Consider the following 23,707-nt stretch of genomic DNA (forward strand, 5'->3'; position numbering starts at 1 on the left):
GGCAGTCCCTGTGCCTGAATGGGCAACAGCGTTTGGAGGGGCTGGAGGCGCTGGCCCCATGGAGCTGAGGCTGCCGCAGCCCCAGCTCCCAGCTCCCAGCTCCCAGCTCCCAGCTCCCAGCTCCCAGCTCCCAGCTCCAGGCAGCAGCCAGGCTGAGCAGCTAGAGGCACGCACGCACAAAATGCGCCCACACCTATACGCGGCCCGTCTCCACGGGGCTGGCCCCACAGATAAACACACACTTGGCTCAGGTGCCCTGGTCCGCCCAGGAGCTAACTCGCACACCCTCACTCTCTGCAGTCTCCGGCCCACACGGCCACCTCGAGGCCATCATCAAAGCTTCTTAGCCTACTCGCTGGCCGGGCTGCCTTTGAATTTGCTAGCAATCACCCCCTGGCAAGCTGCCCCTCACGCGCTCCAGGGGCTGCGCCAGAGACGCACGGGGACCCTGGCCCCCGGTGTGACTCCCGTGGCTGGCACGTGCCCCTCCGTCCACACGCAGGCACACACAACAGAGAGTCTCCTCACCCAGGAAACTAGTTAGAAAGAGCGTTTAATGGGAAGACGGGAGCGGGGCCTCTCACAGCTTCCAGGCCGCCAGAGTCTCCTACTTCTCGGGCTCTTTCCACCAATTGCGCCGCTTCCTTTTCTTCCGTCCACACGCCTTCACAGCTGCAGGTTTCCAGGAGTTCTTGTTCTGGTGCCACAGGCTCTTCTTCAGCTAGGCTGCTGTGTGTTTCGCGTTGCTTCGGGCTTCTGTCAGGCAGCACAGTGCTCCCAGGCTCCGTGCTAGCCAGGCCTGCTGATGCGAAGGCAGACAGGTCTGCTCCTTCAAGCTGTGGTGGGGGCGGCAGGCACAGGGCCTGGGCAGTGCCCACTGAGGACGGCCTCTTCCATTTGGCTCCCCTCACTATTGCCCCTGCGGGAGGCTGTTTCGGTGTGCAGGACGGCACCTTGCATTTTGCCGCCTGCGCTCTCCTCCCTCTGCGGAAGCACTGCTGCTGTTGTTCTTTCTAGGCTGTTGGGCTCCAAGATGGGCCCTGCGCCTTTTGCAGTCATCTGCGCACAAGCCCCCTCGGTCACACTCTGCCCAGCCGCTGCAGCTGCTTCTGAGCCGGTTGTTTCTGGCGGGAGGGCAGAGGCTTGGCTCTCCTTCTGCACGGGCAGCTCAGCAGCAGGCACTTCTGGGCTTAGCAATGAAGGGCGCCCAGGCTCGCCGGCCTCTCCCGGGGCAGGCGCCTCACTAGGCACTCCCGGAGCCCACGCTTGCTCGGAGGAGTGCAAGGCAGGAGTTTGCTCTTCTGCCTCAGGTGTGCCAGGGACCGCACCGACAACTGCTCCTGCGCCCTCTGCTCCCTCGGGGAGGGGGTCACTCTCGCCTTCCAGCTGCACAGGCATCTCAGCCGCTGCCGTGCCCGCAGGCCCCAAGGCAGAGGCGCCGCCTTCGTCCACGTTTTGCGCCTGGGGAGAACGGGAGCACAAAGTGTGAAGAAGGCACACGCAGCTTGAGAAACGAAGGGCAGCCAAAAAGAAGGGGCAGGCGGCAGCACCCACGCCAAAGACCAAGCCAGGAAGAGATGCTGCTGGCAAGGCAGGCAAGAGGCTAGGAGCACATCAGCGCCGCCCCCCCACCAGCCCCCCCGGCCCCCCATGGCTCCTGCACATTTGAAGCGGAGGGAGTGGAGCCATTTTCTGACCTCCCTTTGCAGAGGTGCCTCAGCCACCACTGCCTCTCTGCCTGCGACGGAAGGTACCATCAGGTATGTGCCCCACAGTAGCGCATCATCTCTCCCGTCGCACTGCTCTGGGCAGGAGCCTGAACGGCAACTGCTGCTGCACCTCCGCAGTCAAAAACACCACCTCCTCCCTCCTTTCCTGCAGGAAGTGTAGCCACCTCACTGTGCACGCGCGCGCCTCAGCGGCAGCTGCTGCCACACATTGGTTGGCATCGGCACAGTCACCCTGGTAGGCCAGCCAGACTTCCTTAGAGTCTTGCCTTTCCGGCCTGGAAAGCATTCCAATGCTTTGCAAGGGCCTTTCGGGCCGGCCTGCGTGCCTCTTCAGGACTCCTACCTTCTCCTCTGGGGCTTGCTTCTCCCCCTCCTCCAGGTGCTGTGGCTCAGCACAGCCTGCACAAGGCAGGTCCCCATCCGCAGCCTCAAGGGGCTGCAGCTTGGCCAGCGCTTCCTCTTCTTCCCGCTCAATGGCCACACAAGCTTTCTCCAGCACTTCCTCAATCAAGTCTTCCACCATGGGCTGGAGCTCAGCATCCAAGTGGCACTGGCACAGCTGGGCGGGCGTCAGTGCAACAGGGAGAAAGCACCGGAGAGCACTGTCATTCTTAGCCTCTTAGCAAGGAGAAAGGAGGAGGAGCAAAGCACTTGTGCTGAAGGCAGTGCTGGCCACTGCAGGGGGCGGCCCCCTAGGGCAGCTGTCGCAGGAAGCACAAGCACAGCCGCGGGCTACAGGACGAGTGGGCCGGCGGGAGATCGAGCCTGTCGCATGGGCGCGGCAACTCAACAGACCTCCTCACAGGTCTCCTCCTCCTTGGCAGCCGCCAGGAAGAGGCAGAGCGCTCCCCGGCACCTCCTGCCTGCTCCTCTAGGTCTTGCCAGCCCCGCTCAGCCTGCATGCTAGCGCTATGGGGGAGAGCCTGCCCCAGCGCTGTAATCTGGAGCTGAAAGCAGCCCGGCCACCGCCATCTGCAGAAGCACCTTGCGCGGTGCTGCCGCTCACCTCGCAGCAGACGGAGGAAACCACGGGCTTTTGCTTTCTCTGAGGAGAAGGTGCCCGACAGTGCTGCTCAGTTTTGCACGAGCAAGTGAGCTGTGCCCACTGTGCAGGGGACAGTGCTTGGGGAGAGGGCTTGCGGCCCGGAGTAGGGCCCGGCCTACCTCTCCTTGTCCTCCTTGTGTGGCCACATCTCTTCCTCGTGCTGTTTTGGCAGAGCGGGGCGAGCGGGGTGGGGCCGCAAGTGCAGCTTCCTGACTGGCCCCGTGCCCCACTGCTGCGCACTGCCGAGGCTCTTCTGCGTGCAGCTCTGGGAAGCAAAAGCAGGAGGACTGCTGCAGCCTGCATGCTGTTCAGCTTTCCACCGGAAGGCATGCTTTTTACAGCTACGATTCAGCAGGGCAAACTGTCTCCACGCGGTGGGCAGCAAAAGGACTGCTGCGCAGGAAAGCAACAAGCCCCAACTCCAGAGGCCCACCAGCTTTGGCTGGGGCTCAGCCCTTGCAGCCCCCGCTCTCCACAGTGTCTGGAAGGGAAGTCTACCTCTCGGGCTCGTCCCGCAGAGACAATTGACCGCGCTCAGGAAAGGAGGGCCAGGGCATCCCCCGGCTTATCAGCATTTGTCAGTGGGAAGGGGAAGAGACCAAAACTTCCACAGCAGGCAACCTCCTTGCTTGCCCGCCCTACGGGACTCCCTGGCAAAAAGCCGCTGTGCGCGTTGTTGGAAGCAGTGCAGGTGGCTCAGCGGGGCTGCAGCAGAGGGAACGCTCCGAAAGCCAGGACCACATCTGTCTAGCCTGTGCTGCAGCCGTCTGCCCGGTTTGCAAGACAGCCCAGCCGGAAATGATTTCCAGGGCCAAAACCTTCGGCCCTGTGCCCATGGTGAGGCCACTGCCCGCTTTCACACTCTTCCTGCAAAGACATGCTCTCTGCTTTCCTATTCACCAGCAGGTGGGGTTTTTCGGATGCCTCTCTGAAGAGCAGCCTGGGAGAGCCACCTGCTCGCATGCTCCTGCTAAAGCAAGGAGTCCAAGAACATGTCTTGACACTACCTGGAGGGGGAGAGCCAGGAAAGCCTCCGCCATCCTGAACTCTGGCTGATGCTACCGAGCTCAACATTGACTACGCTGTGCAGGTGCCTCTGGGCGAGCCAGTTTTTGGTTTGGGGATGAAAGTCAAGGCCGTGCAACCGTCTACCTGTCTGCCCTTTGGCGTGCTTTCTGGCTGCCGCAGGCGCGGGCGTTGGGGGCCGCATCCGCCTCTGCACTCGCACTCCGGCCAGTCGTCGTCCCACTGCTTCTCTCTGGCTCGCAATCTCCCGCCAGCCAGGCTGGGCAGCAGGGAGGGCAAGCATGTCACAAGAGACTTGCTATGCAACTGCCATGGCTTTCTCTCCGGGGCTAAGGAAGACTTGCTGCTTGCCTCCTGCAAACCTGCTCTTTCCTTTGGCTCGTCAGCGCCCTGACCCTGACGAGGCGGCTCTCGGCTCTGTAGCCCACAGGGCTGGTGCTGTAGGCAGCGCCCCAGGCGCTGCCCACCAGGCACCCAGCCCAGGGCCCTTTCAGGCTGCTGGGGCAGCCACAAAAGGCTCAGCCCCACACAAGGCACCCAAACGTGGCGGAGAGGGGACAGGCGGCCCTCCCGCGCTCGCCTGCGCCACTGGCCAGTTCCTCCCAAACACCGGCGGGGAGCAAGCGGCCGCTGTCTCGATGGCTTTGGCCCCTGCCAAAAGTGCCCGGGAGCCCTGGGCACAGCCCGGCTCCTGCCAGCCATGCCCGGCCCTTCCTGCCCGCGGCTGCCCACAGTCGCCTGCCAAGGGCTCTGCCCGCTCCCGGGCAATGGCAGGCAGTGGGCAGCCCCGGGCTGCTGCCCCGCTGCTGCCAGCCGGCCCGCTCCTCCACGCTGCACCCCACCGGGCCCGGCGCACCTCCCGGGGAGCCGCCCGCCCTCTGCTGCAACACCTCCCACCAACACTCAGCAAGGGCCCCGCCCAGAGGGAGCCACCGCTTACCTCCACCAAAACCAACGTCTCCACGCTCTTGGCTGTCAGCGCCACCGACTAGGCAAGAGAACAAAGAGCCAACGTGAGCAACTTGTGGCAGGGGCTGTTTCCAAAGGCCCACTTGCTCTCTGGGTGCAGCGGAAACCCCGGGCACACTTACCAGATTGTAGAAGCCGACCACCTCGACGAGACGCCGAATGGAGGCCAGTCGGGTGACCCTGGGCTCCTGGGCTCCTCGGCTTTGCCTGGCCACAGGGCGGAGGCAAGGCAAGAGCTCTGTCACAGCCAGACCTCTCTCCCTCTCTCCCCTGCAAGCAGCCCACGCTTCCACAGCACCCTGACACAGGAGACCTTCCCGCGCTTCTCGCTGGCAGCACCGCTCTCTGACACCCCCGCGGCCTGCTGACTACGCGCCTCTTCCGCGTGGAAACGGGAAGCGGCAGCTCACAGCTCTCCATCCATGCAAGCCAGGAGCTGTGCTGACAGCGCCGTGGCAGTGGGGTTACTTTGCAAGCGCAAGGCTCAGCAACTCGCACCATCCGGCCCAGTGCAAGGGGCGCCCCTTTCCCCCAGCGACAGTGCGGGCAGAGCTGCCCCTGGAGCTCTCCACCCACCTTCAGCCTTCAGCCTTGTCTCGGCAGGTGGAATTCCCTGGCAAGGCTTACCTGAGGAGCCGGTCGAGCCAGAGCTCCTTCACCTCCTGCGCCCTGCAGAGAGAAGGAGAAAGAGCCTCACACCTCGCTGCTCCTCATCCTGCGGAGTGACGCGGGCCCCACACACATGCCCGCGCGCGCCCTGGCCCTGGGGAGAGTGCCCGGGCCAGGCTCGAGCCTCGTGGGGCAGCACAGGCACTCGCCACAAGTTCTGCCTTCCTCAGGCCTTGCAGAGGAGCTACTACTTGTCTTTCTGGCCCCTTCTCTTCTCGCCTTCCCTCACTTGAGGAGAGCAAAAGCCCTTGGAGCCCTTTGGCAGGGGAAAGAGGAGACAGGTGCCAGGGGCGAGTGCCCTGGCAGGGCGATGCGGCAAGGGGGCTGCAGCGTGAGGCGTTCGCAAGGGACAATCTCTGTGGCGCACAGTGGAGCCGGGGGGCCCGCGAGAGCCTCTGCCTTGCCTACGGACTTGTGGCAAGAGCCTGCCCCTCTGTGGCAGCTCCGGCCCTCCTGCCAAGGAGCTTGCTCCCCTGCCTTCCCAGGAAGGCTCACGGCTCTGCCTCCGTCCACGGGCAAGCAGCAGCCCCGGCGCCCCAGGCGCGCCTCTTCCCACCTGCCAAAACTCAGGGGGTCCTGCTCGGAAAGCAAAGCGCAGCCTCTACTCTCCCCCGCCCAGCCTGGCCGGAGCCCCAGCAAGCCCGCCGAGGCCTGAAGGCAAGCCCGGTGGCTGGCACCCGCCACCGCCAAACTCCCTGGGCCCACGACTCACCCAAAAGTCACCATGCACACGTTGGTGGGCCAGGCGAGGAGGAGGGTGTTGCTGCACTTGATGCCCAGCTCCTCCTCCACTTGCTTAGGCCCACCTGCCGCCTCGTCCTCGCCGCACACCACCCACAGCTCACTGAGAGGCACCCGGTGCTTCAGCCAGAAGGTGGAGCCCCATCTGCAGGGCAGGAGAGCAGGGAGTGAGTTGCAGCTGGCCCTTGTGGTGGGGGCAGCCCCAGCAGTCGTGCAGGCAGAGCCACTTCCCAGGGGCAGAGCCTTGGGGCGGCCCCCCCGAGCCTCCCAGAGAGGCAGAAAGGAGCCTCAGTGCCCGGCCTCCCAGAGAGGGCGCTGCCGACAAGGCGCTGCTGCCTCAGGGGCCGCTGCTCAGGAGGCGCCAACCACACGGCTGTCCTTTTCCTCTGACACCTCCCCGAATTAAAGGCACACTGGCTCTGCCCCTGCAGCTTAGGGACAGCCCTGCAGGGCACTGCAGGTGGTTTGGACCATGAGTGCTCGTGGGGAGCAAAGGCATGGCCAGAGCGGACGCTCAGGGAGGACAGGAGGAGGACGGCCGCCTTGTGGACGACGTGCCTGGGGCTTTTGGATGCTGGAAGCTTTGCCAAGCCGCGTTTGGCAGTGCTGATACTTGCTGCAGGCAGCAGCTGTTCCGGGAGGAGCAAAGGCCAAGAGCTTGCCTCAGAGCCCTTCTGCTGCCCAGCTGTGGCCACCTCCGTTGGCATGCGGGCTGACAGGAAAGCACGCGCCGCCTTGCTGTTGCGGCCCTGCCAGAGTTAAAATGAAGCAGGCCGTGGCCGCTGCGGGCCGGCGGCTGTGCAGGCAGCCCCTAGGAGGCACTTTCCGCTGCCGCGGGAGCTGCTCAGGGCAGGAGCGGTGCCCTGCGGCTGCTGGCAGAGGCCGCGGTGCGCAGGAAGGGCGGCTCTGCTTGCCGTTCTTACTTGCAGCTGGCAACAGCCATGGCGTCTGGGAAGAGCAGCAGGTGCCTCTGCTTCGTGCGGTGGCGGCGCGTCACGGCCACGCGTTCGCTGAGGAGCAGCTGGGGGCTCCTGCTGGACACGAAGAGGCTCGGCGACTGCTGGGGCTGGGAGGCTTCGCTCCGCGAGGCGGGCGCGAGGCGGGCGCGAGGAGCCCCCCGGCGAAGGCCCCTGGGCCATGCCTGCGTGCTGGCAGCGGGGCTGGCAGCACCCGTCCTGCTGCAGCAGTTGGCCTGGCCCATGGTGCCGCGAGGGGCCCCTGAAGCAGCGTCCCTGTGCCTGGCAGTGCCGCTGGGCTGGGAGCCTCTGTCTCCCCACGCTGCCCCGCGCTGGCACAGAGCCGCACTGGGGGACGGAGGCTGCTGGCCGTGGCTGAGGTCACTGTGGGTGCCACGGCGGCACGTTGTGATGCGGCGCCTGGGCCACGGGGTACCTCCGGGCGGGGGGGGGGGCGGGGGCAGGGGGCACGGGCAGGGCTCTTCCCAGCCACCCGCTGCCTCCGACGCCCCACCATTTCCTTTGCTCACAGGCAGCGGTTGAACTGCTTCCAATGGTCCCGCCTTTTCCTTCTTGCCTGTCAAGCTCAGTCCAACCCACTGAAAAGCCTCTGTCAAAGCCACAGCCGAAGAGCGTGGCGCACATGCTTCGTCCAAGGCTTCTGCATCTGCTTACGTACCTGCAGAGCCTCTTCTCCAGCAGCTTCACCATCCTTGCTGCTGCACTCAGAGGGACTTGGCTCCCTCATTAGGGCCCCTTCCTGCAAGCTTGCCCTCCACTGCTCTCTTTCTCCCACTGAACTCGGAACCCTTCCGAGCAGTCCTCTCTCATCCTTCTGCCTCTCCAGAACAACAGGGAGGCTGCTGATCGCACCCGAGATGATGTGCTGGTGGAGCTTTCGGATGCTCCTGAGGGTGCCTGAAACACCCATCATGTCTGTCTTTGCCTTTGCTCTACGGCTGTAGACATCTGTGCTTGCCCCGCAGTTACCTGACACAGGACATTGGGCATCTTGGTCTTCCTAAGCTCTGTTGCAGGCGAGAGGTCTCTAAACCTCCTTTAAAGCCCCAGAGTGCACTGGCTATTGCTTTCCTCCCACCCCCACCACCACCCCCACCCCCCGCTTAGGCAGGCAAGAGTATCTCTAGGAAGGGTTCTGAACCTCTCCCCAAAATCTTTATCAAGTGGTCGCTCTAGGAAAAAAACAAAAACCAAAAACCAAAAACACATCCATCTTTAGGAGAGACTTTGATCATCTGCATTCCCAGGAATCTAACCTTAGGGTTAGGCTTAGGGTTAGGGTTACGGTTAGGGTGAGGGTTTAGGGTTAGGGTTAGGGTTAGGGTTAGGGTTAGGGTTTAGGGTTAGGGACAGGGTTGGGTTAGGGTTAGGGTTAGGGTTTAGGGTTAGGGACAGGGTTGGGTTAGGGTTAGGGTTATGTTTAGTGCTAGTGCGGGCAGCCCGCTCAGACTGCTCCGGCCCGAGTTTGCCACGTTCTCCCCGAGTGGCACTGCTCGTAAGTAGAGCAGGGAAGTATGTGATTCATGGTAGCTCTAGGCAGAAAAGCTCCACAGGGCTTTGCCTCCCCTCTACAGCGATTCATACTGAGCCGTCCAAGCCTGTTCCTTCACCCCACTTCTCCAGTTCTCGCCTGTTTGCACTGCCGTGGCTTGGTTGCCCGTAGGCCATTAGTGCACAGTCTGTGGCGCCTTGGAGCACCGAATACTGCATCGTGGAGGCGGATGAGGAGCCCCAGGCGGAGAGGCAACCCTCCCCGCAAACCGTTGCCTCTTGCTGACCAGAACGGACCAGGAATGCCCGTTTTTCTGAAATCTCTGTTGGACTAAAACTCGGACCTGAGCCTTCCAAATGCTCGGCGGCCCTTTCTCAAGAACACTTTGGCCACAGAGCGGGACCCTGTTCAGCCCTGGAACTCTCGGCAGCCAGGAAAGAGGGCGCAGAGTAGTGACATGGTGTCAGCCAGCAACTTCTCTCCCGCCCAGCTTCTCTCTGGGCCTTGCTGGCCAGAGAACCCCAGCAACCTCTGGGAAATGCGCCTTTCCCTCTGTTCCTGCGTGACAATGTTGCCTTGCCAGTCCTTTACCTTGAAGGACTGGAGAGTGCTGCTTGAGGCCAGCCACTCCCTGTGAGAAGGAACTGTTGCGAGTTGTGTTTCCTGGTTCCTCTTGTTCCCCCAGGGGAGACGTGTGCTTTGCTGTGGCGGGAAGCTTCCTGCAGCAATGCCACTCGTGTATCTCCGTGTCAGAAGCTGTGCCTCTCTTTCTGCAGCTGTGTCTTGAAGAGGGGTCAGACACGTGGCCACTTTCTTTGCCCCCCCGCTGCTCCCAGCACAGTGGCCTCACAGTCCTCAGCCCCATCCACTTCATGGAGGGAGCTGGAGACCATTTGCGAAGGCCAATGCTGTCCACACTCCAGTGCTCAATAGCACTGCAGCGCGCCGTGCAGCCCTTTCTATTCGGAAAGGCAAATGGATGTTCACCTCTGAAATAGCACTCTCCACCATACACACGTTCCTCCAAAGCTGTCTTGCTAGAGCCATGCTCTCTCTAATAAACTCTGAAAACGTAAAAACCTTAGGGTTCTCTTAGGACACTGTCGGGCAAGTACTGTGATTCCTCAGATGCTGACGCTGGCCACTTGGACTGTGTGGCAGTTAAACGGCCTGCCCGAGCTTCCCAGGCCGGCAGAAGTGTACCAAAGGCTCCGGTCCCTACACGCCGAGAGCAGCGCTGTGTCGCGAAGGGAAGTTGTCACTGCAGGCTTGGGAAGGGGTTGTCAGGCGGGAGAGGGGAAAGGCAGCGTGAGCCCTGGGAGAGGCTGCCGCCCACCACGTGGCACCACGGTCCTTGGGTGGGAAGGGCAGGCTGATGTCATCTGGCCTTGTCTGGAAGGAGCCTTGGAGCAGGAAGGCTCTTGCCTTGCCAGGAAGCCCAGAGCCCCCCTCCCCCGCTAACAGTGTGTGCAGAAGAGGAGAGGAAGGTGACGTCCCTTCAGCCCAAGACACCACGGGCTCACAGCCACAGGGGCGGCTGTTACTTTGGCGCCTCTGCCTCAGCCAACCCTTCAGCGGTCACAGAAAGACCCTCTGTCTGCGTAGCGGCGAGCTGCTGCCCCTGTGCTCCTCAGCATCGTGGTGAGAACGAGACAGCAAGGGCATGTGAAGCTGCAGAGGGGATTCGTGGCCCCCAGTCTCTCGGTCGCCACTGCTCCCAGCAGAAAGAGGGAAGAGCCCAAGAGCTGGTGACGCAGAAGCTCTACGGGCTGGAAAAGCTGGTGCTTGCCCTGCACGACCTGACTGATGCAGAAGGCCGAGCAGAAGCAGCCGCAGCCCTGGCTGTCTCTGAGGTTGTCGAGAGGCGCCGCCATGAAGCTCAGCACGCTTCTTGGGCGCCCAGAGTCACAGCCAGAGCAGCCTCCGCCTCCAATTGCAGCTGGGCCACAGAGGCACTTTCGCTCGGAGGAACAACACTTTGTTCAGGCTGTCCAAGAGCTGGGGGCAGCGCTTCCTTCTTCTCTGGCATGGCCTTCATGGAAGCAGGTGGCGTGCGAGGGCGAGGTGCTTCCGCACAGTCGACCTCGGCAGTCCCTGTGCCTGAATGGGCAACAGCGTTTGGAGGGGCTGGAGGCGCTGGCCCCATGGAGCTGAGGCTGCCGCAGCCCCAGCTCCCAGCTCCCAGCTCCCAGCTCCCAGCTCCCAGCTCCCAGCTCCCAGCTCCAGGCAGCAGCCAGGCTGAGCAGCTAGAGGCACGCACGCACAAAATGCGCCCACACCTATACGCGGCCCGTCTCCACGGGGCTGGCCCCACAGATAAACACACACTTGGCTCAGGTGCCCTGGTCCGCCCAGGAGCTAACTCGCACACCCTCACTCTCTGCAGTCTCCGGCCCACACGGCCACCTCGAGGCCATCATCAAAGCTTCTTAGCCTACTCGCTGGCCGGGCTGCCTTTGAATTTGCTAGCAATCACCCCCTGGCAAGCTGCCCCTCACGCGCTCCAGGGGCTGCGCCAGAGACGCACGGGGACCCTGGCCCCCGGTGTGACTCCCGTGGCTGGCACGTGCCCCTCCGTCCACACGCAGGCACACACAACAGAGAGTCTCCTCACCCAGGAAACTAGTTAGAAAGAGCGTTTAATGGGAAGACGGGAGCGGGGCCTCTCACAGCTTCCAGGCCGCCAGAGTCTCCTACTTCTCGGGCTCTTTCCACCAATTGCGCCGCTTCCTTTTCTTCCGTCCACACGCCTTCACAGCTGCAGGTTTCCAGGAGTTCTTGTTCTGGTGCCACAGGCTCTTCTTCAGCTAGGCTGCTGTGTGTTTCGCGTTGCTTCGGGCTTCTGTCAGGCAGCACAGTGCTCCCAGGCTCCGTGCTAGCCAGGCCTGCTGATGCGAAGGCAGACAGGTCTGCTCCTTCAAGCTGTGGTGGGGGCGGCAGGCACAGGGCCTGGGCAGTGCCCACTGAGGACGGCCTCTTCCATTTGGCTCCCCTCACTATTGCCCCTCCGGGAGGCTGTTTCGGTGTGCAGGACGGCACCTTGCATTTTGCCGCCTGCGCTCTCCTCCCTCTGCGGAAGCACTGCTGCTGTTGTTCTTTCTAGGCTGTTGGGCTCCAAGATGGGCCCTGCGCCTTTTGCAGTCATCTGCGCACAAGCCCCCTCGGTCACACTCTGCCCAGCCGCTGCAGCTGCTTCTGAGCCGGTTGTTTCTGGCGGGAGGGCAGAGGCTTGGCTCTCCTTCTGCACGGGCAGCTCAGCAGCAGGCACTTCTGGGCTTAGCAATGAAGGGCGCCCAGGCTCGCCGGCCTCTCCCGGGGCAGGCGCCTCACTAGGCACTCCCGGAGCCCACGCTTGCTCGGAGGAGTGCAAGGCAGGAGTTTGCTCTTCTGCCTCAGGTGTGCCAGGGACCGCACCGACAACTGCTCCTGCGCCCTCTGCTCCCTCGGGGAGGGGGTCACTCTCGCCTTCCAGCTGCACAGGCATCTCAGCCACTGCCGTGCCCGCAGGCCCCAAGGCAGAGGCGCCGCCTTCGTCCACGTTTTGCGCCTGGGGAGAACGGGAGCACAAAGTGTGAAGAAGGCACACGCAGCTTGAGAAACGAAGGGCAGCCAAAAAGAAGGGGCAGGCGGCAGCACCCACGCCAAAGACCAAGCCAGGAAGAGATGCTGCTGGCAAGGCAGGCAAGAGGCTAGGAGCACATCAGCGCCGCCCCCCCACCAGCCCCCCCGGCCCCCCATGGCTCCTGCACATTTGAAGCGGAGGGAGTGGAGCCATTTTCTGACCTCCCTTTGCAGAGGTGCCTCAGCCACCACTGCCTCTCTGCCTGCGACGGAAGGTACCATCAGGTATGTGCCCCACAGTAGCGCATCATCTCTCCCGTCGCACTGCTCTGGGCAGGAGCCTGAACGGCAACTGCTGCTGCACCTCCGCAGTCAAAAACACCACCTCCTCCCTCCTTTCCTGCAGGAAGTGTAGCCACCTCACTGTGCACGCGCGCGCCTCAGCGGCAGCTGCTGCCACACATTGGTTGGCATCGGCACAGTCACCCTGGTAGGCCAGCCAGACTTCCTTAGAGTCTTGCCTTTCCGGCCTGGAAAGCATTCCAATGCTTTGCAAGGGCCTTTCGGGCCGGCCTGCGTGCCTCTTCAGGACTCCTACCTTCTCCTCTGGGGCTTGCTTCTCCCCCTCCTCCAGGTGCTGTGGCTCAGCACAGCCTGCACAAGGCAGGTCCCCATCCGCAGCCTCAAGGGGCTGCAGCTTGGCCAGCGCTTCCTCTTCTTCCCGCTCAATGGCCACACAAGCTTTCTCCAGCACTTCCTCAATCAAGTCTTCCACCATGGGCTGGAGCTCAGCATCCAAGTGGCACTGGCACAGCTGGGCGGGCGTCAGTGCAACAGGGAGAAAGCACCGGAGAGCACTGTCATTCTTAGCCTCTTAGCAAGGAGAAAGGAGGAGGAGCAAAGCACTTGTGCTGAAGGCAGTGCTGGCCACTGCAGGGGGCGGCCCCCTAGGGCAGCTGTCGCAGGAAGCACAAGCACAGCCGCGGGCTACAGGACGAGTGGGCCGGCGGGAGATCGAGCCTGTCGCATGGGCGCGGCAACTCAACAGACCTCCTCACAGGTCTCCTCCTCCTTGGCAGCCGCCAGGAAGAGGCAGAGCGCTCCCCGGCACCTCCTGCCTGCTCCTCTAGGTCTTGCCAGCCCCGCTCAGCCTGCATGCTAGCGCTATGGGGGAGAGCCTGCCCCAGCGCTGTAATCTGGAGCTGAAAGCAGCACGGCCACCGCCATCTGCAGAAGCACCTTGCGCGGTGCTGCCGCTCACCTCGCAGCAGACGGAGGGAACCACGGGCTTTTGCTTTCTCTGAGGAGAAGGTGCCCGACAGTGCTGCTCAGTTTTGCACGAGCAAGTGAGCTGTGCCCACTGTGCAGGGGACAGTGCTTGGGGAGAGGGCTTGCGGCCCGGAGTAGGGCCCGGCCTACCTCTCCTTGTCCTCCTTGTGTGGCCACATCTCTTCCTCGTGCTGTTTTGGCAGAGCGGGGCGAGCGGGGTGGGGCCGCAAGTGCAGCTTCCTGACTGGCCCCGTGCCCCACTGCTGCGCACTGCCGAGGCTCTTCTGCGTGCAGCTCTGGGAAGCAAAAGCAGGAGGACTGCTGCAGCCTGCATGCTGTTCAGCTTTCCACCGGAAGGCATGCTTTTTACAGCTACGATTCAGCAGGGCAAACTGTCTCCACGCGGTGGGCAGCAAAAGGACTGCTGCGCAGGAAAGCAACAAGCCCCAACTCCAGAGGCCCACCAGCTTTGGCTGGGGCTCAGCCCTTGCAGCCCCCGCTCTCCACAGTGTCTGGAAGGGAAGTCTACCTCTCGGGCTCGTCCCGCAGAGACAATTGACCGCGCTCAGGAAAGGAGGGCCAGGGCATCCCCCGGCTTATCAGCATTTGTCAGTGGGAAGGGGAAGAGACCAAAACTTCCACAGCAGGCAACCTCCTTGCTTGCCCGCCCTACGGGACTCCCTGGCAAAAAGCCGCTGTGCGCGTTGTTGGAAGCAGTGCAGGTGGCTCAGCGGGGCTGCAGCAGAGGGAACGCTCCGAAAGCCAGGACCACATCTGTCTAGCCTGTGCTGCAGCCGTCTGCCCGGTTTGCAAGACAGCCCAGCCGGAAATGATTTCCAGGGCCAAAACCTTCGGCCCTGTGCCCATGGTGAGGCCACTGCCCGCTTTCACACTCTTCCTGCAAAGACATGCTCTCTGCTTTCCTATTCACCAGCAGGTGGGGTTTTTCGGATGCCTCTCTGAAGAGCAGCCTGGGAGAGCCACCTGCTCGCATGCTCCTGCTAAAGCAAGGAGTCCAAGAACATGTCTTGACACTACCTGGAGGGGGAGAGCCAGGAAAGCCTCCGCCATCCTGAACTCTGGCTGATGCTACCGAGCTCAACATTGACTACGCTGTGCAGGTGCCTCTGGGCGAGCCAGTTTTTGGTTTGGGGATGAAAGTCAAGGCCGTGCAACCGTCTACCTGTCTGCCCTTTGGCGTGCTTTCTGGCTGCCGCAGGCGCGGGCGTTGGGGGCCGCATCCGCCTCTGCACTCGCACTCCGGCCAGTCGTCGTCCCACTGCTTCTCTCTGGCTCGCAATCTCCCGCCAGCCAGGCTGGGCAGCAGGGAGGGCAAGCATGTCACAAGAGACTTGCTATGCAACTGCCATGGCTTTCTCTCCGGGGCTAAGGAAGACTTGCTGCTTGCCTCCTGCAAACCTGCTCTTTCCTTTGGCTCGTCAGCGCCCTGACCCTGACGAGGCGGCTCTCGGCTCTGTAGCCCACAGGGCTGGTGCTGTAGGCAGCGCCCCAGGCGCTGCCCACCAGGCACCCAGCCCAGGGCCCTTTCAGGCTGCTGGGGCAGCCACAAAAGGCTCAGCCCCACACAAGGCACCCAAACGTGGCGGAGAGGGGACAGGCGGCCCTCCCGCGCTCGCCTGCGCCACTGGCCAGTTCCTCCCAAACACCGGCGGGGAGCAAGCGGCCGCTGTCTCGATGGCTTTGGCCCCTGCCAAAAGTGCCCGGGAGCCCTGGGCACAGCCCGGCTCCTGCCAGCCATGCCCGGCCCTTCCTGCCCGCGGCTGCCCACAGTCGCCTGCCAAGGGCTCTGCCCGCTCCCGGGCAATGGCAGGCAGTGGGCAGCCCCGGGCTGCTGCCCCGCTGCTGCCAGCCGGCCCGCTCCTCCACGCTGCACCCCACCGGGCCCGGCGCACCTCCCGGGGAGCCGCCCGCCCTCTGCTGCAACACCTCCCACCAACACTCAGCAAGGGCCCCGCCCAGAGGGAGCCACCGCTTACCTCCACCAAAACCAACGTCTCCACGCTCTTGGCTGTCAGCGCCACCGACTAGGCAAGAGAACAAAGAGCCAACGTGAGCAACTTGTGGCAGGGGCTGTTTCCAAAGGCCCACTTGCTCTCTGGGTGCAGCGGAAACCCCGGGCACACTTACCAGATTGTAGAAGCCGACCACCTCGACGAGACGCCGAATGGAGGCCAGTCGGGTGACCCTGGGCTCCTGGGCTCCTCGGCTTTGCCTGGCCACAGGGCGGAGGCAAGGCAAGAGCTCTGTCACAGCCAGACCTCTCTCCCTCTCTCCCCTGCAAGCAGCCCACGCTTCCACAGCACCCTGACACAGGAGACCTTCCCGCGCTTCTCGCTGGCAGCACCGCTCTCTAACACCCCCGCGGCCTGCTGACTACGCGCCTCTTCCGCGTGGAAACGGGAAGCGGCAGCTCACAGCTCTCCATCCATGCAAGCCAGGAGCTGTGCTGACAGCGCCGTGGCAGTGGGGTTACTTTGCAAGCGCAAGGCTCAGCAACTCGCACCGTCCAGCCCAGTGCAGGGGGTGCCCCTTTCCCCCAGCGACAGTGTGGGCAGAGCTGCCCCTGGAGCTCTCCACCCACCTTCAGCCTTCAGCCTTGTCTCGGCAGGTGGAATTCCCTGGCAAGGCTTACCTGAGGAGCCGGTCGAGCCAGAGCTCCTTCACCTCCTGCGCCCTGCAGAGAGAAGGAGAAAGAGCCTCACACCTCGCTGCTCCTCATCCTGCGGAGTGACGCGGGCCCCACACACATGCCCGCGCGCGCCCTGGCCCTGGGGAGAGTGCCCGGGCCAGGCTCGAGCCTCGTGGGGCAGCACAGGCACTCGCCACAAGTTCTGCCTTCCTCAGGCCTTGCAGAGGAGCTACTACTTGTCTTTCTGGCCCCTTCTCTTCTCGCCTTCCCTCACTTGAGGAGAGCAAAAGCCCTTGGAGCCCTTTGGCAGGGGAAAGAGGAGACAGGTGCCAGGGGCGAGTGCCCTGGCAGGGCGATGCGGCAAGGGGGCTGCAGCGTGAGGCGTTCGCAAGGGACAATCTCTGTGGCGCACAGTGGAGCCGGGGGGCCCGCGAGAGCCTCTGCCTTGCCTACGGACTTGTGGCAAGAGCCTGCCCCTCTGTGGCAGCTCCGGCCCTCCTGCCAAGGAGCTTGCTCCCCTGCCTTCCCAGGAAGGCTCACGGCTCTGCCTCCGTCCACGGGCAAGCAGCAGCCCCGGCGCCCCAGGCGCGCCTCTTCCCACCTGCCAAAACTCAGGGGGTCCTGCTCGGAAAGCAAAGCGCAGCCTCTACTCTCCCCCGCCCAGCCTGGCCGGAGCCCCAGCAAGCCCGCCGAGGCCTGAAGGCAAGCCCGGTGGCTGGCACCCGCCACCGCCAAACTCCCTGGGCCCACGACTCACCCAAAAGTCACCATGCACACGTTGGTGGGCCAGGCGAGGAGGAGGGTGTTGCTGCACTTGATGCCCAGCTCCTCCTCCACTTGCTTAGGCCCACCTGCCGCCTCGTCCTCGCCGCACACCACCCACAGCTCACTGAGAGGCACCCGGTGCTTCAGCCAGAAGGTGGAGCCCCATCTGCAGGGCAGGAGAGCAGGGAGTGAGTTGCAGCTGGCCCTTGTGGTGGGGGCAGCCCCAGCAGTCGTGCAGGCAGAGCCACTTCCCAGGGGCAGAGCCTTGGGGCGGCCCCCCCGAGCCTCCCAGAGAGGCAGAAAGGAGCCTCAGTGCCCGGCCTCCCAGAGAGGGCGCTGCCGACAAGGCGCTGCTGCCTCAGGGGCCGCTGCTCAGGAGGCGCCAACCACACGGCTGTCCTTTTCCTCTGACACCTCCCCGAATTAAAGGCACACTGGCTCTGCCCCTGCAGCTTAGGGACAGCCCTGCAGGGCACTGCAGGTGGTTTGGACCATGAGTGCTCGTGGGGAGCAAAGGCATGGCCAGAGCGGACGCTCAGGGAGGACAGGAGGAGGACGGCCGCCTTGTGGACGACGTGCCTGGGGCTTTTGGATGCTGGAAGCTTTGCCAAGCCGCGTTTGGCAGTGCTGATACTTGCTGCAGGCAGCAGCTGTTCCGGGAGGAGCAAAGGCCAAGAGCTTGCCTCAGAGCCCTTCTGCTGCCCAGCTGTGGCCACCTCCGTTGGCATGCGGGCTGACAGGAAAGCACGCGCCGCCTTGCTGTTGCGGCCCTGCCAGAGTTAAAATGAAGCAGGCCGTGGCCGCTGCGGGCCGGCGGCTGTGCAGGCAGCCCCTAGGAGGCACTTTCCGCTGCCGCGGGAGCTGCTCAGGGCAGGAGCGGTGCCCTGCGGCTGCTGGCAGAGGCCGCGGTGCGCAGGAAGGGCGGCTCTGCTTGCCGTTCTTACTTGCAGCTGGCAACAGCCATGGCGTCTGGGAAGAGCAGCAGGTGCCTCTGCTTCGTGCGGTGGCGGCGCGTCACGGCCACGCGTTCGCTGAGGAGCAGCTGGGGGCTCCTGCTGGACACGAAGAGGCTCGGCGACTGCTGGGGCTGGGAGGCTTCGCTCCGCGAGGCGGGCGCGAGGCGGGCGCGAGGAGCCCCCCGGCGAAGGCCCCTGGGCCATGCCTGCGTGCTGGCAGCGGGGCTGGCAGCACCCGTCCTGCTGCAGCAGTTGGCCTGGCCCATGGTGCCGCGAGGGGCCCCTGAAGCAGCGTCCCTGTGCCTGGCAGTGCCGCTGGGCTGGGAGCCTCTGTCTCCCCACGCTGCCCCGCGCTGGCACAGAGCCGCACTGGGGGACGGAGGCTGCTGGCCGTGGCTGAGGTCACTGTGGGTGCCACGGCGGCACGTTGTGATGCGGCGCCTGGGCCACGGGGTACCTCTGGGCGGGGGGGGGGCGGGGGCAGGGGGCACGGGCAGGGCTCTTCCCAGCCACCCGCTGCCTCCGACGCCCCACCATTTCCTTTGCTCACAGGCAGCGGTTGAACTGCTTCCAATGGTCCCGCCTTTTCCTTCTTGCCTGTCAAGCTCAGTCCAACCCACTGAAAAGCCTCTGTCAAAGCCACAGCCAAAGAGCGTGGCGCACATGCTTCGTCCAAGGCTTCTGCATCTGCTTACGTACCTGCAGAGCCTCTTCTCCAGCAGCTTCACCATCCTTGCTGCTGCACTCAGAGGGACTTGGCTCCCTCATTAGGGCCCCTTCCTGCAAGCTTGCCCTCCACTGCTCTCTTTCTCCCACTGAACTCGGAACCCTTCCGAGCAGTCCTCTCTCATCCTTCTGCCTCTCCAGAACAACAGGGAGGCTGCTGATCGCACCCGAGATGATGTGCTGGTGGAGCTTTCGGATGCTCCTGAGGGTGCCTGAAACACCCATCATGTCTGTCTTTGCCTTTGCTCTACGGCTGTAGACATCTGTGCTTGCCCCGCAGTTACCTGACACAGGACATTGGGCATCTTGGTCTTCCTAAGCTCTGTTGCAGGCGAGAGGTCTCTAAACCTCCTTTAAAGCCCCAGAGTGCACTGGCTATTGCTTTCCTCCCACCCCCACCACCACCCCCACCCCCCGCTTAGGCAGGCAAGAGTATCTCTAGGAAGGGTTCTGAACCTCTCCCCAAAATCTTTATCAAGTGGTCGCTCTAGGAAAAAAACAAAAACCAAAAACCAAAAACACATCCATCTTTAGGAGAGACTTTGATCATCTGCATTCCCAGGAATCTAACCTTAGGGTTAGGCTTAGGGTTAGGGTTACGGTTAGGGTGAGGGTTTAGGGTTAGGGTTAGGGTTAGGGTTAGGGTTAGGGTTAGGGTTTAGGGTTAGGGACAGGGTTGGGTTAGGGTTAGGGTTAGGGTTTAGGGTTAGGGACAGGGTTGGGTTAGGGTTAGGGTTATGTTTAGTGCTAGTGCGGGCAGCCCGCTCAGACTGCTCCGGCCCGAGTTTGCCACGTTCTCCCCGAGTGGCACTGCTCGTAAGTAGAGCAGGGAAGTATGTGATTCATGGTAGCTCTAGGCAGAAAAGCTCCACAGGGCTTTGCCTCCCCTCTACAGCGATTCATACTGAGCCGTCCAAGCCTGTTCCTTCACCCCACTTCTCCAGTTCTCGCCTGTTTGCACTGCCGTGGCTTGGTTGCCCGTAGGCCATTAGTGCACAGTCTGTGGCGCCTTGGAGCACCGAATACTGCATCGTGGAGGCGGATGAGGAGCCCCAGGCGGAGAGGCAACCCTCCCCGCAAACCGTTGCCTCTTGCTGACCAGAACGGACCAGGAATGCCCGTTTTTCTGAAATCTCTGTTGGACTAAAACTCGGACCTGAGCCTTCCAAATGCTCGGCGGCCCTTTCTCAAGAACACTTTGGCCACAGAGCGGGACCCTGTTCAGCCCTGGAACTCTCGGCAGCCAGGAAAGAGGGCGCAGAGTAGTGACATGGTGTCAGCCAGCAACTTCTCTCCCGCCCAGCTTCTCTCTGGGCCTTGCTGGCCAGAGAACCCCAGCAACCTCTGGGAAATGCGCCTTTCCCTCTGTTCCTGCGTGACAATGTTGCCTTGCCAGTCCTTTACCTTGAAGGACTGGAGAGTGCTGCTTGAGGCCAGCCACTCCCTGTGAGAAGGAACTGTTGCGAGTTGTGTTTCCTGGTTCCTCTTGTTCCCCCAGGGGAGACGTGTGCTTTGCTGTGGCGGGAAGCTTCCTGCAGCAATGCCACTCGTGTATCTGCGTGTCAGAAGCTGTGCCTCTCTTTCTGCAGCTGTGTCTTGAAGAGGGGTCAGACACATGGCCACTTTCTTTGTCCCCCCGCTGGCACCACTGCTGCTCCCAGCACAGTGGCCTCACAGTCCTCAGCCCCATCCACTTCATGGAGGGAGCTGGAGACCATTTGCGAAGGCCAATGCTGTCCACACTCCAGTGCTCAATAGCACTGCAGCGCGCCGTGCAGCCCTTTCTATTCGGAAAGGCAAATGGATGTTCACCTCTGAAATAGCACTCTCCACCATACACACGTTCCTCCAAAGCTGTCTTGCTAGAGCCATGCTCTCTCTAATAAACTCTGAAAACGTAAAAACCTTAGGGTTCTCTTAGGACACTGTCGGGCAAGTACTGTGATTCCTCAGATGCTGACGCTGGCCACTTGGACTGTGTGGCAGTTAAACGGCCTGCCCGAGCTTCCCAGGCCAGCAGAAGTGTACCAAAGGCTCCGGTCCCTACACGCCGAGAGCAGCGCTGTGTCGCGAAGGGAAGTTGTCAGTGCAGGCTTGGGAAGGGGTTGTCAGGCGGGAGAGGGGAAAGGCAGCGTGAGCCCTGGGAGAGGCTGCCGCCCACCACGTGGCACCACGGTCCTTGGGTGGGAAGGGCAGGCTGATGTCATCTGGCCTTGTCTGGAAGGAGCCTTGGAGCAGGAAGGCTCTTGCCTTGCCAGGAAGCCCAGAGCCCCCCTCCCCCGCTAACAGTGTGTGCAGAAGAGGAGAGGAAGGTGACGTCCCTTCAGCCCAAGACACCACGGGCTCACAGCCACAGGGGCGGCTGTTACTTTGGCGCCTCTGCCTCAGCCAACCCTTCAGCGGTCCCAGAAAGACCCTCTGTCTGCGTAGCGGCGAGCTGCTGCCCCTGTGCTCCTCAGCATCGTGGTGAGAACGAGACAGCAAGGGCATGTGAAGCTGCAGAGGGGATTCGTGGCCCCCAGTCTCTCGGTCGCCACTGCTCCCAGCAGAAAGAGGGAAGAGCCCAAGAGCTGGTGACGCAGAAGCTCTACGGGCTGGAAAAGCTGGTGCTTGCCCTGCACGACCTGACTGATGCAGAAGGCCGAGCAGAAGCAGCCGCAGCCCTGGCTGTCTCTGAGGTTGTCGAGAGGCGCCGCCATGAAGCTCAGCACGCTTCTTGGGCGCCCAGAGTCACAGCCAGAGCAGCCTCCGCCTCCAATTGCAGCTGGGCCACAGAGGCACTTTCGCTCGGAGGAACAACACTTTGTTCAGGCTGTCCAAGAGCTGGGGGCAGCGCTTCCTTCTTCTCTGGCATGGCCTTCATGGAAGCAGGTGGCGTGCGAGGGCGAGGTGCTTCCGCACAGTCGACCTCGGCAGTCCCTGTGCCTGAATGGGCAACAGCGTTTGGAGGGGCTGGAGGCGCTGGCCCCATGGAGCTGAGGCTGCCGCAGCCCCAGCTCCCAGCTCCCAGCTCCCAGCTCCCAGCTCCCAGCTCCAGGCAGCAGCCAGGCTGAGCAGCTAGAGGCACGCACGCACAAAATGCGCCCACACCTATACGCGGCCCGTCTCCACGGGGCTGGCCCCACAGATAAACACACACTTGGCTCAGGTGCCCTGGTCCGCCCAGGAGCTAACTCGCACACCCTCACTCTCTGCAGTCTCCGGCCCACACGGCCACCTCGAGGCCATCATCAAAGCTTCTTAGCCTACTCGCTGGCCGGGCTGCCTTTGAATTTGCTAGCAATCACCCCCTGGCAAGCTGCCCCTCACGCGCTCCAGGGGCTGCGCCAGAGACGCACGGGGACCCTGGCCCCCGGTGTGACTCCCGTGGCTGGCACGTGCCCCTCCGTCCACACGCAGGCACACACAACAGAGAGTCTCCTCACCCAGGAAACTAGTTAGAAAGAGCGTTTAATGGGAAGACGGGAGCGGGGCCTCTCACAGCTTCCAGGCCGCCAGAGTCTCCTACTTCTCGGGCTCTTTCCACCAATTGCGCCGCTTCCTTTTCTTCCGTCCACACGCCTTCACAGCTGCAGGTTTCCAGGAGTTCTTGTTCTGGTGCCACAGGCTCTTCTTCAGCTAGGCTGCTGTGTGTTTCGCGTTGCTTCGGGCTTCTGTCAGGCAGCACAGTGCTCCCAGGCTCCGTGCTAGCCAGGCCTGCTGATGCGAAGGCAGACAGGTCTGCTCCTTCAAGCTGTGGTGGGGGCGGCAGGCACAGGGCCTGGGCAGTGCCCACTGAGGACGGCCTCTTCCATTTGGCTCCCCTCACTATTGCCCCTCCGGGAGGCTGTTTCGGTGTGCAGGACGGCACCTTGCATTTTGCCGCCTGCGCTCTCCTCCCTCTGCGGAAGCACTGCTGCTGTTGTTCTTTCTAGGCTGTTGGGCTCCAAGATGGGCCCTGCGCCTTTTGCAGTCATCTGCGCACAAGCCCCCTCGGTCACACTCTGCCCAGCCGCTGCAGCTGCTTCTGAGCCGGTTGTTTCTGGCGGGAGGGCAGAGGCTTGGCTCTCCTTCTGCACGGGCAGCTCAGCAGCAGGCACTTCTGGGCTTAGCAATGAAGGGCGCCCAGGCTCGCCGGCCTCTCCCGGGGCAGGCGCCTCACTAGGCACTCCCGGAGCCCACGCTTGCTCGGAGGAGTGCAAGGCAGGAGTTTGCTCTTCTGCCTCAGGTGTGCCAGGGACCGCACCGACAACTGCTCCTGCGCCCTCTGCTCCCTCGGGGAGGGGGTCACTCTCGCCTTCCAGCTGCACAGGCATCTCAGCCGCTGCCGTGCCCGCAGGCCCCAAGGCAGAGGCGCCGCCTTCGTCCACGTTTTGCGCCTGGGGAGAACGGGAGCACAAAGTGTGAAGAAGGCACACGCAGCTTGAGAAACGAAGGGCAGCCAAAAAGAAGGGGCAGGCGGCAGCACCCACGCCAAAGACCAAGCCAGGAAGAGATGCTGCTGGCAAGGCAGGCAAGAGGCTAGGAGCACATCAGCGCCGCCCCCCCACCAGCCCCCCCGGCCCCCCATGGCTCCTGCACATTTGAAGCGGAGGGAGTGGAGCCATTTTCTGACCTCCCTTTGCAGAGGTGCCTCAGCCACCACTGCCTCTCTGCCTGCGACGGAAGGTACCATCAGGTATGTGCCCCACAGTAGCGCATCATCTCTCCCGTCGCACTGCTCTGGGCAGGAGCCTGAACGGCAACTGCTGCTGCACCTCCGCAGTCAAAAACACCACCTCCTCCCTCCTTTCCTGCAGGAAGTGTAGCCACCTCACTGTGCACGCGCGCGCCTCAGCGGCAGCTGCTGCCACACATTGGTTGGCATCGGCACAGTCACCCTGGTAGGCCAGCCAGACTTCCTTAGAGTCTTGCCTTTCCGGCCTGGAAAGCATTCCAATGCTTTGCAAGGGCCTTTCGGGCCGGCCTGCGTGCCTCTTCAGGACTCCTACCTTCTCCTCTGGGGCTTGCTTCTCCCCCTCCTCCAGGTGCTGTGGCTCAGCACAGCCTGCACAAGGCAGGTCCCCATCCGCAGCCTCAAGGGGCTGCAGCTTGGCCAGCGCTTCCTCTTCTTCCCGCTCAATGGCCACACAAGCTTTCTCCAGCACTTCCT

The sequence above is a fragment of the Struthio camelus genome, unplaced genomic scaffold (genome assembly GCF_040807025.1).
Source record: "Struthio camelus isolate bStrCam1 unplaced genomic scaffold, bStrCam1.hap1 HAP1_SCAFFOLD_33, whole genome shotgun sequence".
Lineage (NCBI taxonomy): Eukaryota > Metazoa > Chordata > Aves > Struthioniformes > Struthionidae > Struthio > Struthio camelus.